Source organism: Colias croceus, chromosome 18, assembly GCF_905220415.1.
Source record: "Colias croceus chromosome 18, ilColCroc2.1".
Classification (NCBI taxonomy): domain Eukaryota; kingdom Metazoa; phylum Arthropoda; class Insecta; order Lepidoptera; family Pieridae; genus Colias; species Colias croceus.
In genome coordinates, this window is record NC_059554.1 from 9,346,564 (window position 1) to 9,364,492 (window position 17,929).

At 31.6% G+C, this 17,929-nt stretch overlaps 1 protein-coding gene across 1 annotated transcript in view; it reads left to right on the top strand.

The window, feature by feature from the left end:
- The window catches only part of LOC123699844 (protein sidekick-1), a 218,310-nt gene that overhangs the window by 63,108 nt on the left and 137,273 nt on the right, over positions 1-17,929 (top strand). The window contains exon 3 of the mRNA XM_045646884.1: positions 14,923-14,954. The gene's annotated coding sequence lies outside the window, so the exon portion shown is untranslated. The remainder of the gene's footprint in view (positions 1-14,922; positions 14,955-17,929) is intronic.

Below are 17,929 nucleotides of genomic sequence, written 5' to 3' on the forward strand. Positions count from 1 at the left end.
GCCTAGCTCATAGTCTTAATGTATAATATTATGAATAATTTTGATGTATTCCACAATTACAAATTATAAATAAATCAACAAATAAATAAAAATCGTTTATTTGGAAACAATACATAAATACAAAACAATTTACACGACGATCGCCTCAACTATGAATACCTATAATATCTGTGCTAGAGACGATCGACGCCTTCCTCTCCAGACTTAGCCGGTATTGCTTCAGAATCGTTCAACGTCTATTCGTTTATATTATACTAGCACGAGGCCCGCGGCTTCGCCCGATCTTTTTATGATCTAATAAATTATATTCTTAAACATTGCTCTAACTTGACTAGTCTATCTATTAATAAAAACTGCAGCAATAACCACACAGCCACACAAACGGCAAACCACTTTGTTTTATAGAATGTGTATACATACACACAAATACACACACATGTAATATGCTCATCAATTAGTACCACTATGAACTATCGATATGCCTGCATGAATGAATATTCTTTTCAAGCATGTTTGAGATATTTTCTTCCATGTTACACGATGATACATATTTCACTGTCACCATACGATTACAATGGAAATGTGTCAACGATGATGTATGTTCGTCGAATTTCAATCACCATCCATACTAATATTATAAATGCGAAAGTAACTCTGTCTGTTACTCAATCACGCCTAAACTACTGAAACAATTTGCTTGAAATTTGGTACAGAGATATTTTGATACCCGAGAAAGGACATAGAATAGATTATATCCCGGAAACCCCACGGGAAAAGGAACTATGCGTGTTTTTCTTTGACTGCGCGGGCGATGCCGCGGGTGGAAAGCTAGTTCTATGTATTCTACAAAAGTGTAGTTTAGTCGTGTTACACCACTTACACCTTAAGTACGGCTGAAAATGTATTTTGACAAACTCATATAAACTTGGACAAAGCTGGAGCGAGCAGTTAGTATAATTATAAATATTTAAAAGTATTTTTTCATATAGGAAAATTAGTTATATAATGATTAATGAGTAGTTTTATGCAATTAATTGGACACAATTTATAGAGTATATAATATAGAATATGAGTTAATTTTATACAATTCCTGTGAAACAGTTATAGAAACAAAGTACTAGGCTATCAGAAATCCCAAGTGTTACTATCAAAGCACTGTTCCAAGGATTATTCTGCTCTTGTTTACATTTCACTGAAGTGGATTAGAGAAAATTATTCTGCTGTTTTAGTTATTTGAAATAGATGTTAATAAGGAAAATAAACTCGAGTATACGTTTTTAATGAAATCTGACGAATGTAAAAAAAAAACAAATAAAGAATAATAGAACATTAATTGTAGACATTACAAATTACTTAAATTAACTACTTCGCAATACCGTTTTTACCTGTGTCTAAATCAACATTTTAATGTAATCTCTGAAACAAATGGGCTTATTTTGATAGAGTTTTTTACAAGCAAAGACATTTTTTTATATCGTTAAAGCTCATGTTTTATGATATTTAGTTACGTTTTTATAAAAACTAAGATATACAATTTTAGTTAATCACTGTGTATTTTACAAAATATTTTTCAGCGTTACTAAATGAACTAATAGTCATTTCGTGGAATTTTTTAATCCTTCCAAATTGATACTATGCAAATGTTTATTGAATGATATATCTATTTTATATTCATTCTCCCAATAATTCTTTTTAGGGCCGATTTTTCAATCCTTGGTTAAAATTTATCCGTCCAGTAAAGTATTACACGAACATATTAAAATGTCACCTGTAAACTGTCAAATACGGACAATTAGAATACATTTTTGAAATGGTTGTTTAATACGTTATTCATTGAATAAGTTTTAACCAAGGATTGAAAAATTAGCCCTTAATAAAAAACGAAATAAAAATCAAACCTCTTGTAACCTACAACGGTCGATGTAAACACACATTATTTAAATTTAATTATCAACTCGTGAAATTATTGTTTGAATTAAAATAACTAAATAATGGAGGTATGCTAACTAATTATTCGTCTCATAATGTTTGCGCATAGTTTTGATGATTTCGTCCCAAACAAACAGTGTAATGTAATGAAACTCGATTGTTTTGTTTGTAAATACTTATATGAAATTAATACCAGTTGTGAACTGTATTATATTTTATAGGCGAAAATGTAAAATGGTATGAAATAGAGTCGCAATTTTCATTTGTAATTTTTTACTCTTGATTAGTATAGGATTCCCGAAATATAAAAAAAAACGACGTGTGGCACTCGGGGACTGCCGCGGTAAAGCTATTGCATGCTATGCCTCCAAGCCACACCTCCGCCCGTCGGAGTGGGGAGCGTGAGGTTTTTCGTTACGGAATTTCTCGATTCGGTCCCCGCGCTCAAGGCCCGCGATAGAAGCTATGCAATAGCTTAATATAGGTATAATAATACCTACTTATTAGATATATTATATACTTATATAGATGCCAAATTGCTACTATTTAGCAATAACGCCGCGAATTGCTTCTGATATCCAGGTGTTGTAAAATAAAAAATTGTGTGCAATAAAGAATAACTAACTAACTATAACTATTCCAATTAGAAATTGTTTCATTATTATCATTAAGTAATTATTTTTTAAATAATATATTATGTGTGCTACATGATAGTTCTTTGGAGTTCTTACACATTTTGTAGAAGTAATTCGTACTAAATGCACAAACAGATTAACCAAAATCTAAATATCAACATCTGCAAATCGTATCAAAATTATAACGATTAATGCAATATACTAAAAAGGTTTGATTTACGAGAGTAACTTTTATCAAGCCTCTAATATTTCACTCTATAATATTATGATTTAAAATGAAACATTCAAATCATACCGACAGATTTCGATATCATCAATGTAACTAAAATATCGTTTATACGACTTTTTTTAATCAAATAAAAATTTATATTTTTGCAAAATACGTTTCAATAGTTTTATTGAAGTGAAACTTCTTTTTCGGTGTTGGAAAAAAATTTAGTGTAACATTTTCGTTACGCGTGACATTTTTCCGTTACGCGCCATCTTTTTCTTATCCCTACCACGCGTGATTCGACGTATTTCTGTAAAGTTGAATATAGGTAGTAAATTATTTTTTGAAAAATAAGGTAATACAGAAGTTTCACTTCTTACGTGTGTACACTAGTACACGCACACATTTTTTTTATAAAAGTTCCTCAATAGGTCCAGTATATGTGATTGATTTTACCGAAAATAATTTCTAACTTATCAATACGAATAAAATAAAATGTATTAGGTACTTATCTCGGTGAAATAAGAGTTGTATCTATTATTGTAGCTTTTAAACTATGTGGCCCTTGGGCTGGTTCCAAATAATATCATAAACTAGCGGTCCGCCCCGGCTTCGCCCGTGGTACATATTCACGTTTTCTCTACATGAGAACCATCCTCGTACTTCAAGGAATATAATAAAAAAAGAATTAAAGAAATCGGTTCAGCTGTTCGAAAGTTATGCGCTTACCAACACATTTTGGGATTCATTTTTATATTATAAGAAGATTATAATTAACTAACACCAACGCATTATATTGCAGTGTTGCACAAAATCATTTGACAGATTGCCACACGACAAAAATAGATTGACATATCGTAACGACATCGTGCCAACGATTGTTGCGAACATGTTGACGTCAAAGTGCGACAATTATTTTATTTCACTGCACACACAAATCGTATTGAGTACTCAGTAATTGCTGTCCAATTATGTCAGTCGATAGTGCAGTTTTATGCGTGTTTTCATCAATATTACATCGTTTTTAGTTTTGAAATATGATCAATTTATTAACGGTATCCTATTATCGTATTTATCACACTTTGAAATATTTACTTACCATTGAAACTGGAAAAAGTAGGTATCAAATTTGGATAAAAAATCTCACAGCACACGCACTTATTACTGGTAATACAATACCTGGGTATTTTAGTCATAAATCATAATAAGTAAATAAAAAATAAAAATAAATCTAATAAAAATTGATAATATTATAGCGAATCCAAAACCCACTTTCTGATAACAGGTTAAAAAGAAATACAACACTAATTGTTAATAATATAGAAATGCCACAAATAAAAGCCAATACCATACTATAAATTCACTTTTTATAAAAAAAATTAGAACTTTAAATTAAGCGGGATTTGAATAGTTTAGTGTTTAACCACGCATTGACATTTAAAACAGATTATAAGAACTCGATGTTCGATCACCATAGATTATGTCAATATGTAGAAACTACATGTACAACAGCTGATACTCGCGTGCAATGAAAATAAGCCTTGCTTATAAAATCTGCGTATTTACATAACATTTTATAACCTCCACAAAGCATCAAAAGCACCTAAATTATTCATACAGTCACAAGAATCGTAAAAAATAGGACAAAATAATAAAACTATGGGTTTATTTCGGTTTTATAGCGAGCGATGACAGGTGAGGCTTACAGGCCGCAGTCTTCAGTGCCGCGGGTATATTTTTATGTCCCATATGGGTACTGCGATAAAAATTGTACGAAGGACACTTTACATTAGACGGGATGGTATATTGTTTTTCACTTTTGTATGACTCTATGTTTATCCGTTTTGTAATCTTTTTAATCCTTTTTGTATATTTAACTAAATCTTACCTTCAAACATTGAACTCTATCTTTATAAGACTGCCTAAAAATCCGTTGCTTAGTTAAAAAGATCCATACATAGGAACAGAAAAACAGAAATGGGAAGCGACCTTCTATAATTATAGTACCTTTGTAGTAATATTCCATTAAATTAGTTATTTTTTAAATTTAATAATAATATATCCACTTAAAATCAATATTCACGAATGCTAAACACAAGTGAGTTCAAAACCATTCCCGCATATTCTGCCTAAAATAGCATCCCATAGTTTTCCATAGAGTTTTGTACAAAAGATAACATAACATAATAACTTTTGCATTCATAATGCGAAAGGTTGAAAATACCACCGTTTATATGAAAGTAGGATCCTTGCTTCAAGGGGTCAAACAAACAGTAACTCCTAAAAGGTTATGAGATGGAAGGAACCGTATTTATCTGTTTGTGAATATTTCAAGCGACTCTGCTATGTTTTATACCTCATATTTTCTCCATTTTGTGCGAGTTAAAGAGATGAAATTTCATTAAATGCAAGTTAAGTATTTATTTAATTATGTTGTGGAATTTTAATAAAATGAATATTTTACAAGTGATAACTGCGTTAAAAACAACCGACTTCAAACTTGCACTTGCAACATTTACAAATACAGACAAAAATGCTCATAAAATAAAAACTACTGGGCCTATCCGAATAAAATTTTTATGGGACCAATTCGACACCATCTCGCATCGAACAAAAAAAGAATCACGTAAATCAGTTCAGAAACCTCGTAGTAATCGGTGTACATACATAAAAAAAAAATATACCGGCCGAATTGATAACCTCCTCCTTTTTTTTGAAGTCGGTTAAAAAGTAAACTATATTATGAATATAGGTTTTTCCTACAACTAAGAAACATATATCGCTTACAAACTCCTATATTATTATTCATAACCAGCTGCGTCACGCGACTTACGATTATGATCAAGTGTGTAAATATATATCAAGGCAACGCTTATTTTTCCGGGATAAAAGCGTGTATACATTGCTATAGCTATAAAATTAATAGGATTATTCTATACTAGCTTCCGCCCGCGACTCCGTCCGCGCGGATGTCGGTCTTCGCGTGGATGGCTTATTTCTCCATTTTGAGTAACTCTGACAATGACATCTTATAAATATCTATTGGACCCAAATACAGCTAGGCCTATAATAATACACAACGTATGTTCGCGGTTCTACAGAACAACGTCTATGGATAAAACTGAAAAATTAATATTAATTTTTTTCTACGTATTTTTCCAGGATAAAAAGTATCCTATTTTACGCCCAGGATAATAAGGTATAATTATACCAAGTTTCATCGAAATCGAACCGTTAGTTTTCACGTGATGCCTTCACATACAGACAGACAGACAGACAGACAGACAGACAGACAGACAGACAGACAGACAGACAGACAGACAGACAGACATACAGACATACAGACAAAAAATTTTTAAATCACATATTTGGGTTTGGTATCGATCCAGTAACACCCCCTGCTATTTATTTTTTCAATATTTTCAATGTACAGAATTGACCCTTCTACAGATTTATTATATGTATAGATAATTAGCTTCTATTCTCATTCTGTAAAATAAGCTTGAAGAAGGAAACTGTACTACACACGACACTGTGTACACTGTAGATGAAAAATTACCTGTTTCGACGTAATTGACACTTAAAATAATTTTAGTTTTTTGACTAAAACAAACATGCAAACCTTCATCATAATGTATGAAAAATAGTGTAAATTAGCTCCATTGATTTCTATATCGCAAAACATAGCAGTAAAATGTATACGTCATAGCGCTCAAAGAATAACTTTCGGCTATAAGTATAGAAAACAGTGCTACCAATATTCTTACATTATCAGAAGCTTATGCAAAAAGAGCCCCGGTCAGTAATAAAGCCATGTTATCCATACATAGAGGTATTACTTGAGCCCAAGCAACCTTATCCAATTTATTTGGAACTTTGGTAAATCTTTATTTATTGGTTGGCTGAGTTACATCTATTTTTGTCCCGATAGAAGGTAAATTAAAGGATATGGAGTAACGACCCGAGTAGGGAAAGATTGTGGTTTTGTATTGAATTATAATATCTATACATATAATAAAATCGTAGGAAAGTCAAAACTGTACATTGAATATTTTTTTAAAAGAATACATAATCCATGATCTATAATCGATATAGAAGCCAAAAACATAGTTTTTAGAATTTTTGTCTGTTTGTCTGTTTGTCTGTTTGTCTGTATGTATTTCCTTGCTAATCTCAGAAAGTACTGCATAGATTGACTTCAAATTTTGCATGAATATTACTAACAGGTCGGGTGAGGCTATAGGCTACATATTATCAAGCTATCACCTACGGGGGAGGAGCTGTGAACCTTTATTTTTCTTACGTATTCCGTGTATTACGACAGCGTACAATCTAAAGACTCATGTTTAAATGTTGGTTTCGAGTAAGCCATGCTATTATCTAGCTTTACAAAATAAAAACTATGTCATTTACGTAATTTGGGCAGAGAAACAGTTTAATGAATTTAGTAGTATAAAGACAAATTAGAAACAGCGCCATCTATTAAATGTTATAAAAATCAATTCAATTTACACGTTAACTATTGGAAATTAATAATCAAATGACGCATATATAAATGTTGTTTGACAATATCTATATTGACACTATAAAAATTATGCCATTTAAGTAACTTGGGAAGAGAAACATAGCTTAAAGAATGTAAGTTGTATAATGTTAATTTTGTAACAGCGCCATCTATGAGATTTCGTAAAAATCAAATCAATTTACATGTTAACACTACTGAACACAATGTTAAAAATTAATAATTTAAATATAATTATGTTATTTATTTATTTAACTCTTTAACCCATATCTTCCGTTCCCTATAAGATATATTTCGTGTAAATAATAAACTACATTTTTTTAAAGTGAGGGTAGATGTTTATTATTTTAAGTAAAAATAGACACCATTATCTACAGTTAATCTAATGATTGTGTTCCAAAGAGTATAATAATATATTGTTGTGTTCATTAGTTACAATTTTAAAAATCTTCGTGTTTTATAAATTTACTAGCTTACCGCCCGCGGCTTCGTCCGCTTTGTCTAAAACCTAATAAATTATGTACTAAAACCTTCCTCCTGAATCAGTCTATCTATTAAAAAAACCGCATCAAAATCTGTTGCGAAGTTTTAAAGATTTAAGCATACAAAGGGACATAGGGACACAGGGACACAGAAAGCGACTTTTTTCATACTATGTAGTGATATTTATAAAGCAATTGAATGCCATAAAACAAAAAATATCAAATGCAATCTTCGTGTTTTGTGAATTTTCACCATCATGCGTTCCCACAAAAGGTAAGTTGTTACTTACAGGTATTTATTGAAATGAAATGAAATGAAATGAATGATTCTTTTATTATTTTGAGGTGCATTGGGAACAGAAGTTTTTGATAAAATTTTATTTGTAAGTAGTTTTTTTTATAGATTTACAGTTAACTTTTGATTTTTTTATTTACAGATTCAATGCTAATAAAATTATATTGCCTTTGGAAGACGATTTCTGCTGATATTTTTACTACACCACTTGAAAATTGATGATTTGATGATAAAGACAGTAGCAGCGAGGATTAAGTGGAAATTAGTAATCATCCGCTTCGTCAATTTTTGACTGAAGTTAATGTCCAACGTCCAATGGTTCAATCATTGGAAGTATCTCGGGAAATTTTGGAGGATATTTTTCAGGAAGGAGAGGAGGGGTAGCCAACCACATATCAAACTACTACGTTTTAGTACCGAAAAAATTTTTATTGCCAAATGAAACGTAAATTTTGCACTCACAACTTTACAAGTAATGTTTTTATTTTGACTTTGCGGTTATCTGATTATAATATTTATCGTTATGGCTATCGACGTACCGACCGTACTGGGATCAGAGTAGGTACATGATATACAGTTCATCATCCAGGATTGCTTAGAGCATTTTCACACTGAAAAAGATGTTTTCTTTGAATCGTAGTTGCTTCATTTATTTATTTTTAATCATTTTACATAATATGTTTTATATTTTATAAATATATCATTTTCATTATTTAAGTAGATAAAATAAATTATGTAACGGTTTTATAAGAAAACACATTATAGTTAGGCGACGGTGATTTCTTCCAGGCAAAAGATATTCATCAGCTCAATAAAATTGAACAGTATGTTAGTTATTCTTTAGATTCACAATTGTAATGAGCATTTCCGCATGCAAGTTGTATCGTAGTTTAGATATATCATAGTTTTTACATATTAAAGTTCCAACAAAACCCTCAAATTTTTTAGTAGAGTTGAGCAAGATAATTTGAAAAATGTGCCGTGTTAAGTATTATAGAAAAGGTTAGTTCGTTGGTAATTATTATTTCTTCTTCATTTACATGTTGTTAGTAAAAATAAACTTTAACTAACAGTCAAAGTAGTCAAAGTATAATATTGTAACATTCATTCATCATTTTTTGTATAGGCGATATTAACGTAGTATGTTCTTTTTGTAATGCTTTATAGTGTAGTAAGGCGAGTCGGCTTTCGTTTGAAGATACACCGGAACCTTTCACAAAATCACTACTTTTAGAGGAACATACTGTGCAATTAGCGTTTAGCTACTATTATGTATTCTGTGGTGCAATGTAAACTGTTATTAGACAATATTCGCTCTTATAGTAGTGCGTTTCAAATGATCCTTTGGTGCTCAATAATTATCAGAAGATCCGTTCATGCTTACTTTTAAGATACAAGGTCAAGTTTACCATTTGATAGGATCCCTTTTGCCTGAAGGCCAAGCTAAGTTTGTTTAAATATATTTTGTATTCGACTACAACGAATCGTGGAATACAAGAAATCAATATTTCTCAAATTTAAAACTGAACTCATTTCACAATTTTAGAACAGGTTAATTCGTATGTATGCAGTTTTAAATCGACATTAGAAGCTTTTCCTCAAGATGGTGATATCGGCACTCAGGAACTCCCTGGACGTGTTATAACGCCCAGGCCACAGTATTACAATTTTTCCTACAGTAGGGCGACGAATGTATTTTCGCATAGCAACGGAGGGGAACTCGCGGGGGGTCAAGTGACGCGGGCCACGTACCACAAACATGCTTAGTTTGTGGTATCGAGCGCGAAAGATAGTCATCGTGTTTTTAGTAAAGTTACTATGTAAACTAACGTAATTTAATACTTAGGTACATATTCTATAATGGTGTGCTCAAACTGTTAATCTACATTTAATTTAGATTATTATTTGATACTATAAGTAATGTAGAATTTAAACCACATTCATGTTTTCTTCAGATTTTAAGATTTTCTTATCAGAGTGTTCAATTTTAATGTAGTTAAATTTTATAAGAGACAATAATTAAGAAAATTTTAAAATAAAGTGTCACGTATTTTTTTTAAACGACGAATGACGAAAAACGACCTAATCGCGGACGAAGTCGCGGGCAACAGCTAGTTAGTATATAAAAATGAATCGCAAAATGTGTTGGTAAGCGCATAACTCGAGAACGGCTGAACCGATTTTGATAATTCTTTTTTTATTATATTCCTTGAAGTACGAGGATGGATCTTATGTAGAGAAAATATAAACATGTACCACGGGCGAAGCCGGGGCGGACCGCTAGTATTAGTATATATTAATCAAATTTTATTTATATAGACAGTCATAGATGTAATAGGTACTTCTTAACCATTCCCGATACAACGGAGTATTTAAGTTGAAATTAGTTGGCGTATTTTTTGTTTCTGGTAATTTTACTTTTGAAGGCTTTGTGTCGATTAAAATAAGTCTAATATTCTCAAAAATATGTATGTATGTTTGTTGTTATTTAAGTGTAATAGACTATAAATTGTAATGGGATCAATTACAGTTATAACGTTTGTTTATATTCAAATGAAAAAGTTACAAAAAAAAAGCAAAATAACATGCACATAATCCCAAAAAATAACCACAAATAATTCGTGAAATTCATTTATAATTCTCTCTACCGTGAACCGTAAATCTCATCCCAAATTTTGCATCCGTGTCGCTACAAATTGCCTAAATCGGAATTTTACAGTGTTATCGCGAATCGAATCGATAAATAACGGGCAGCATTACCGGTCAATAAATTTTATCGGATCGGCTTCCGTTTAATTCGTTCAATCGATTATCGACTACGATTCTAATCGGGAAGATGGTTGTGACCACACGCAGACTAGAAAACGTACGGGTAATATCTCGGTTTTTTAACGTTACGTTCTTACACAATGTTCGACTTTTGTTGTTATTCATTTAACAATTATATTAATATTATTTAATAATAATATTAAGATGGAGTTTAATAAATAAAAAATAAACCTTTGTTAACCTTTTATCATCTTTGATGCTCTACATTTCTTGCTAAATAACTTGCTTTTTTTGTGAAATACGAGAATTGATGCAGGTTCAAGAATATCGACAAAGGACATATTTAATGATGTTATTTAATGTTAATTTCATTTGTCATATAATATTTGTTGGTTATAACAAAAAGTATTTTGGTACACCTAACCTTGACAAGGAAAAACGCCGCGTTCAGTCAACCAACATTGTTCCGTATGTTTTCACGTTCACACCAACAATTAAACCTCGATGTTATCTATTACTTATAATGTTATCTATAATTGATGTTGTGGTTGTAAGGCTTTATGGAGGCAATGTAATGCTTTGCGTTTAGTACTTTTTATATCGTTTATAGTTTTAATTATCTAAACTACATGCTGATGCAACTTTGTGCGCTTTCAAAAGGAATGTTTCATATTTTTTCATTTCTACTATTAATGTAATATAACTTAATGGATAAATGAACTAACTGTTTTATTTGATTTGATTTGGGTAATGGAACGATAGAAAATAAATTATTTATTATACCTGATTATGGTATCTCAAGGGACGGTTGTGATGGAATAATAATATAAAAATAAACACAAATCACTATTTAATACAAATAATTGTACATTTGTTGATTAGGTAAACATTACAAAGCAAGTAATGAATTTGTACTTGTCTAACCTACTATTAAGTTACATAGGTAAACTACAACACTGCAAAATTTCATCAAAATCTATTCAATGGTGCCGTGCTCGAGCAACAAACATCGATACATCAATCCATTCAATTTATAAAAAATATGAGAAAAGCAAAAGGAAAAGTCAATAATCATATTTTCATAGTTTCCCCAAGATGGTTGGATGTTATTTTATTTGTCCGTCCCGGAGAAGTTGTTTAAAAAATAAATAATGCCGCGATTCCTCAAGCGGGAGGTCGAAATGAAAAATAAACATTAACAAGAGTTTATATTGCAATTCCTTACGAATTTGAGATTGAAATTTTGATTGAAGTTATACATTTTGAATCTTCTCGTATAAAGTGAAGTAGTGGGGTAAGGGGCATAATACATTTGCCCCTTACCCGCATGCATACATCTGTTTCACTGATCGATTTTCTTTAGGGACAAGTAGGTGATCAGCCTTCTGTATCCTACCAGAACGAGACATATTTTATTTTTTCGTCTCCACCGGGAATCGAACCCAGGACCCCTCGGTTCTACGCTCACGCGTCAACCACTGTACCAAGGAGGCGGTCAATCTCCGATCTTCTCGTATAAGGTGATATTAATATGCTTTGTGAGGATTTATCTAGATTAAGGTTAAGAATATATGAGTCTTTATTAGGTATATAGAGCAATTGAAAGGATAAAAAAATAATATTATTGTTCATTATAACACCTTTATTTTAACATTTAAATATGCATAATCTACTCGAACGATAAAAGAAAAGCTTAAAAAAGCTACATCTTTACTGATAGTAACGTAGATTGCATTGATATTATATTATATTTTTAATAATTTAATTACGGGTTTGAAGATGAAAACTTATTGGCAAAAATATAAATATATAGGTAATATTTCTGAGCAGCCTTCCTAAAACAAAAAGATCCTCTTTTCAGAGTCTGATGTTGAAAAAACATCAAACTAATAAGTTTCACATCATAATTTCAAATAGACAGGAAAAGACATGAAGGTTCTCAGAGCCTTTTTTCGTTTATCAATGTTAATCGTCAAAGCTATTGTTAGACCTTAACAATTGGTTCAAACACAATACGAGATTTACTAAGCATTTATATAAATAAACACATCAGCAGGTTTCTCGGAAGTACTGTTTGTTTACCCTTTTTATCCAAAACCTATTATTTTTACTTCAGTTGCTACAAAAGTGGTTAATACAGCAAATTACAGCTTTATCGCTAACTAGCTGTGCCCCGCGGTTTCACCCGCATTGCTCCGCTCCTGTTTGTCTTAGCGTGATGATATATAGCCTATACCTATAGCCTTCCTCGATAAATGGGCTATCTAACACCGAAAGAATTTTTCAAATCGGACCAGTAGTTCCCGAGATTAGCGCGTTCAAACAAACAAACAAACAAACAAACAAACTCTTCAGCTTTATAATATAAGTGTAGATTTCATTTATGTATTTTGTACATAGATTTTGTACAAATGATACATAAACTTAACTACAGCTTTTTAATATGAATAAATACATTAATTTCATCTTTCATCGTTTTTCAGAGTAGCCCTAAAAATAACATAATCCTCTGTAACTCTTGACCAAATTAACAAAACACAAATATTAAAACCATAATGTAATCAAAATATTCGCCTTCATATTTTACAGTTATCACCGAAAAATGTTTCAATGTATGCATAAATAGTATAAATCTATAACATTTTTAATTCCAACTGAAAACTTTACAAAGGGATAACGAACTACATGGCTATAATGAAAAAATAAATAAAACGCCATGCATTTTAAACTAGAACGTATTTAGATTCACAAAGCCTGAGAGGAAATATTATTTTGTAACGTAAAATTATTTTGGCGCTGAATAAATCACGAAATTAATTCACGTAATCTCCTTTTATAAAATCTATGAAAGGACAACTTTCAATGCTTTTGAAAACTGCAAATATGTATTATAAATTAAAACATCTGTCTATCTCTATAGAGCATAAATTATAATTTGTTGCAATACAGTAAGGTATTTTTTTAAACAACCCATATGAATAAATAAGATTCGGATGAAATGTTGTTTGCATAAATAGTTCTGAGAATAGGACATCTTTTTTTAGTGATAAGAGTAACGCAGAACAACGTTTGGCCCAAGACTGCTAGTTGAATATAAAACCTCAATTAGCATAATATTATCGTTGCAATATTGCCAAAATTAAGCGCTTTCCACACAAAATATAACGCATAATATATATCTGTTAAACTGTACAAAGAGTATATCGACGTTTTGATAGCAAATCCTTTTTTCTTGGATGGGAAATCCCAAATATATCATATGTGTCACGCTCCGCTGTTGACTCGGAGATTATTATAGGTTATGTTCAATAAAAAAAGGGTACCATTCACAGGCGCACCCATCCGCTGGATTTGTAGCTGGCGACAAGTCCGCGGACAAATCTGCGTGTGTATGTGTAGTTGTGCGCGGCTCGCGGCTCGGCGCGGCGCTCGCCGTCTGCAGACGGATAGTGATAGACGTGTAGTGTGTGGGCGATGACGGATTTGTCCACGGATTGGTACGGCTCGGGGCTCGGCTCGCGGCGCGTGTAGTGAATGCCGGGCTTTAGGGTTTAAGCTTTGGATTCTCTTCTTTATCTAGAATTTATCGTTGTGTTATATTCTGTTTTGTATGCAATGGGACTTTATAACGTGAAATCATTGGTGTGTGCATGTTTTGAGGTTTTTTAAACATAGCATACCTATGTGAATAAATTGTTTATAACAATGTGTTTGTGTGAAATGTGAGTGATTAAAAGATAAAATTTATTTAAGTCAAACTTTATGGTAGTCCCAGCTGACCTTTTAATTTTCGACTATGTATTTTAATTTTTCATCAACGTGTTTAGTGTTTACATAATACGACTATTTTTAATATTTAGATCAGTTTTATAGGAAAAAATAAAAGGAAAGAGATATTTTTTATATTATTATTATTTTCTGATTAATAGGGAAATTCCAAGCAATTTTTGTTGTATCCTATAAGATATCAAATCCTAATAATAACAAAATATAAGATAAAAATATAATCAGTTATTAAGAGCTTTTAAGTAATATTCTTAAATAATACATTTTTCTCATGAAATTTCCTTTGTTTGCAGGTTGGACGGGTGTAATCGCATCATGTAGGAATGTAAGTACTATGAAGCTTTACAATTTAACTATAAAAGGAAATTACCAATTCCACGAATATTTTAATACATAAAAAAAATGTTATAAAACATAATAAAATAAACGTAGTTCTATAAATTTTAACATCTTCGTAAAATTAATTATACAAACTTACCTTTAAAAATAATAATAGAAAATATTTCTTCTCGAAACGTCATTTCTGAATATCCCTACTGTTTCTTATTTAATCCGGACAAAGCAGGGGTAGATGGCTAGTTGCATACTACGCAAAACGCAGCTCTATAAATTTTAACATCTACGTAAAATAATTATACATTTAGAATTGGTTTCTTCTCGAAAAGTCATTTCTGAATTTCCCTACTATTTCTAATTGAATCCGGAAAGTAGGGGCAGATGTTTAGTCACATAGGTAGTAATACATTTCTAATTTACGACCTATCAATTGACATTTAAATACAAATCTCTACCATTGTACTTCGTGACATCAAAGGGCTTAGGGCACCTGAAACATAAATTATTGACGTCAAATACTAAATTACATGGTTTTAAAGTACATCTTTGATAAAACGTATTTGATTTCTGATTTTTTGATATGACGATCTATAAGTCAGGAATTAAAAGCTCATGTACCTACTAAATAGTTTTTTACTATAAAATCTATTTTCGTATTATTAGAACCTATAACAAATAACTAAACTTAAATAACAATCTTATTTGACATAATATTATTCATAATATACAGGTAAAAATCATGAACCTTTCGGCTCCTGAATTAGTAAACTGAACACGCACGGGAGGAAACGTTTTAAAAAGAAAAAGAATCAAAGTTGGTTTACCTAGTCAAAACTACAGTCGAATTGTGAACCTATTTTTTGGTTAAAACCCCATAACCCACATACCATTTCCCGTCAAAGCGTTTGTAAATCATATGTTTATCCATCGTTAATGATGCCTTGACGCCCGCCTGTCACCCCACAGCGTACTCAAGGGCCATTGTAATGCTGATACTGTGTACTTAAATCCTCGTATTGTGAACCAAATGCGAATTTAAGTGTTTATTTTGTGGACGTGAATTCGTATGTATGAGCTGTAGCTGTTTTTGTGGATTTACGGTGTGAAAGGTAGATAAACGCTTGGTAAAAATATGGTTTATGTACAGTGTGCGTGATTTCAGTGACCTGTTAAACTTGATTGTTAATGTGTCTAAAAATGGTACGTAGATATATTACCATATAATTATGATTTTCATTTCTTCCTTCAAAGATTAGGCATAACTATGCAATCTATTATTAAGTCATTACACGCAAACACTGCATTTATAAAAAATATGTGCGTGTACTAGTGTACACACGTAAGAAGTGAAACTTCATTATGACCTTATTTTTCAAAAAATAATTTACTATATATGCAACTTTACAGAAATACGTCGAATCACGCGTGGTAGAGAAAAGATGGCACGTAACGGAAAAATGTCACGCGTAACGAAAAAATGTTATACTAAATTTTTTTCCAACCCCGATAAAGAAGTTTACTTCAATATTAAAATCTAAATTTTATACTGCATAAATCATGCCAACAAAACGTCCAATCAAAACGTTCTTACACATGTAAATTATGCCATAAACGGTTGAACTTTTCATCTTAAAACGCAATATATCTAAAACCGTCACGTAAAATCCGTCGCAATGCGAATAACCGGTTCATAATAATCCTAACGGAACAATTAGTGTCCGAGAAGGGTCCCTTGTGGGACGCCGCAAAAACTAAATTACTTATGTTTGCTGAAACTAGTGGACTTAATTAGTAAAACTTTGCAGCTTAGTTTTTGTTTGCTAAAATGGTATGGTAAGATAGTAATTTGTGAGGTATCTACATACATAATCTCTATAGGTATCTAATATCTAATATCTAATATATTATAAAGGCGAAAGTTTGTAAGTATGGATGTATGGATGTATGGATGTTTGTTACTCTTTCACGTAAAAACTACTGAACCGATTACAATGAAATTTAGCACACATATAGAGGGTAACTTGGATTAACACATAGGATAGTTTTTATCCCGGAAATCCCACGGGAACGGGAACTATGCGGGTTTTCCTTTGCAAACGCGGGCGAAGCCGCGGGCGGAAATCTAGTATACATATAAAATTATCGTGTCCCAATGTTAGATACCGTACTCCTTCGAAACGGCTTGACCGATTCGCATGAAATTATTAAGCAGAACAACGTTTACTGGGACAGCTAGTAATATATTATCCCTATCTACTATCAAGTATCAACTTTTAAAGTATCCTACTTCTCGTGTATTCGATTCAAATTCACTAAAATGAAGTTTATTGAAGTTCAGTCTTAGCTCTAAATATGATTTGTAAACGATCTCAGATCAATAAAATATACAAACGCTAAGCGTAGCTTCCAATCTTTACCATTCATTACTATTTTGTCAACTATATATTTTCCAATACCTTCAGTTATATTTGAAGCACATATAAATACATTGTCTACAACGTCGGTTAGTCTGTAAATCGTCGCATACCAAATTGCCAATTTACATTTGAAATTGGCGCAAAGCTCAACAAGCGATTTGGGGTTCCAGCGAGAGAAATTAATATCTACATGCTAATTTTATTATCTCGAATCGCATTTCCAATACGAGTTTTTAATTCAACATTGATTGTATTTGAATATTCAAGTGCTTGTAATTCGCTTTTATTATTTCGTATATTGTGAGGGTCATCAGTTTACGCTTTAATGGTCGACTTTTCGATTATGTTTGATATGTTGGGTTTCTTTTATTGATGTAGTTTTGGTAATCTGCGTATACTATAATAAGTAATGACGTTATTATCATTACCTAAACTGATATGGTTTAAGTATAGGTGACATCTACCAACACGCACTTGGATAAAGTGGTTGACGTCCTTGAAATGGCAAGAATTAATGTGAAATTGTATCTACCGTGATTATACTATG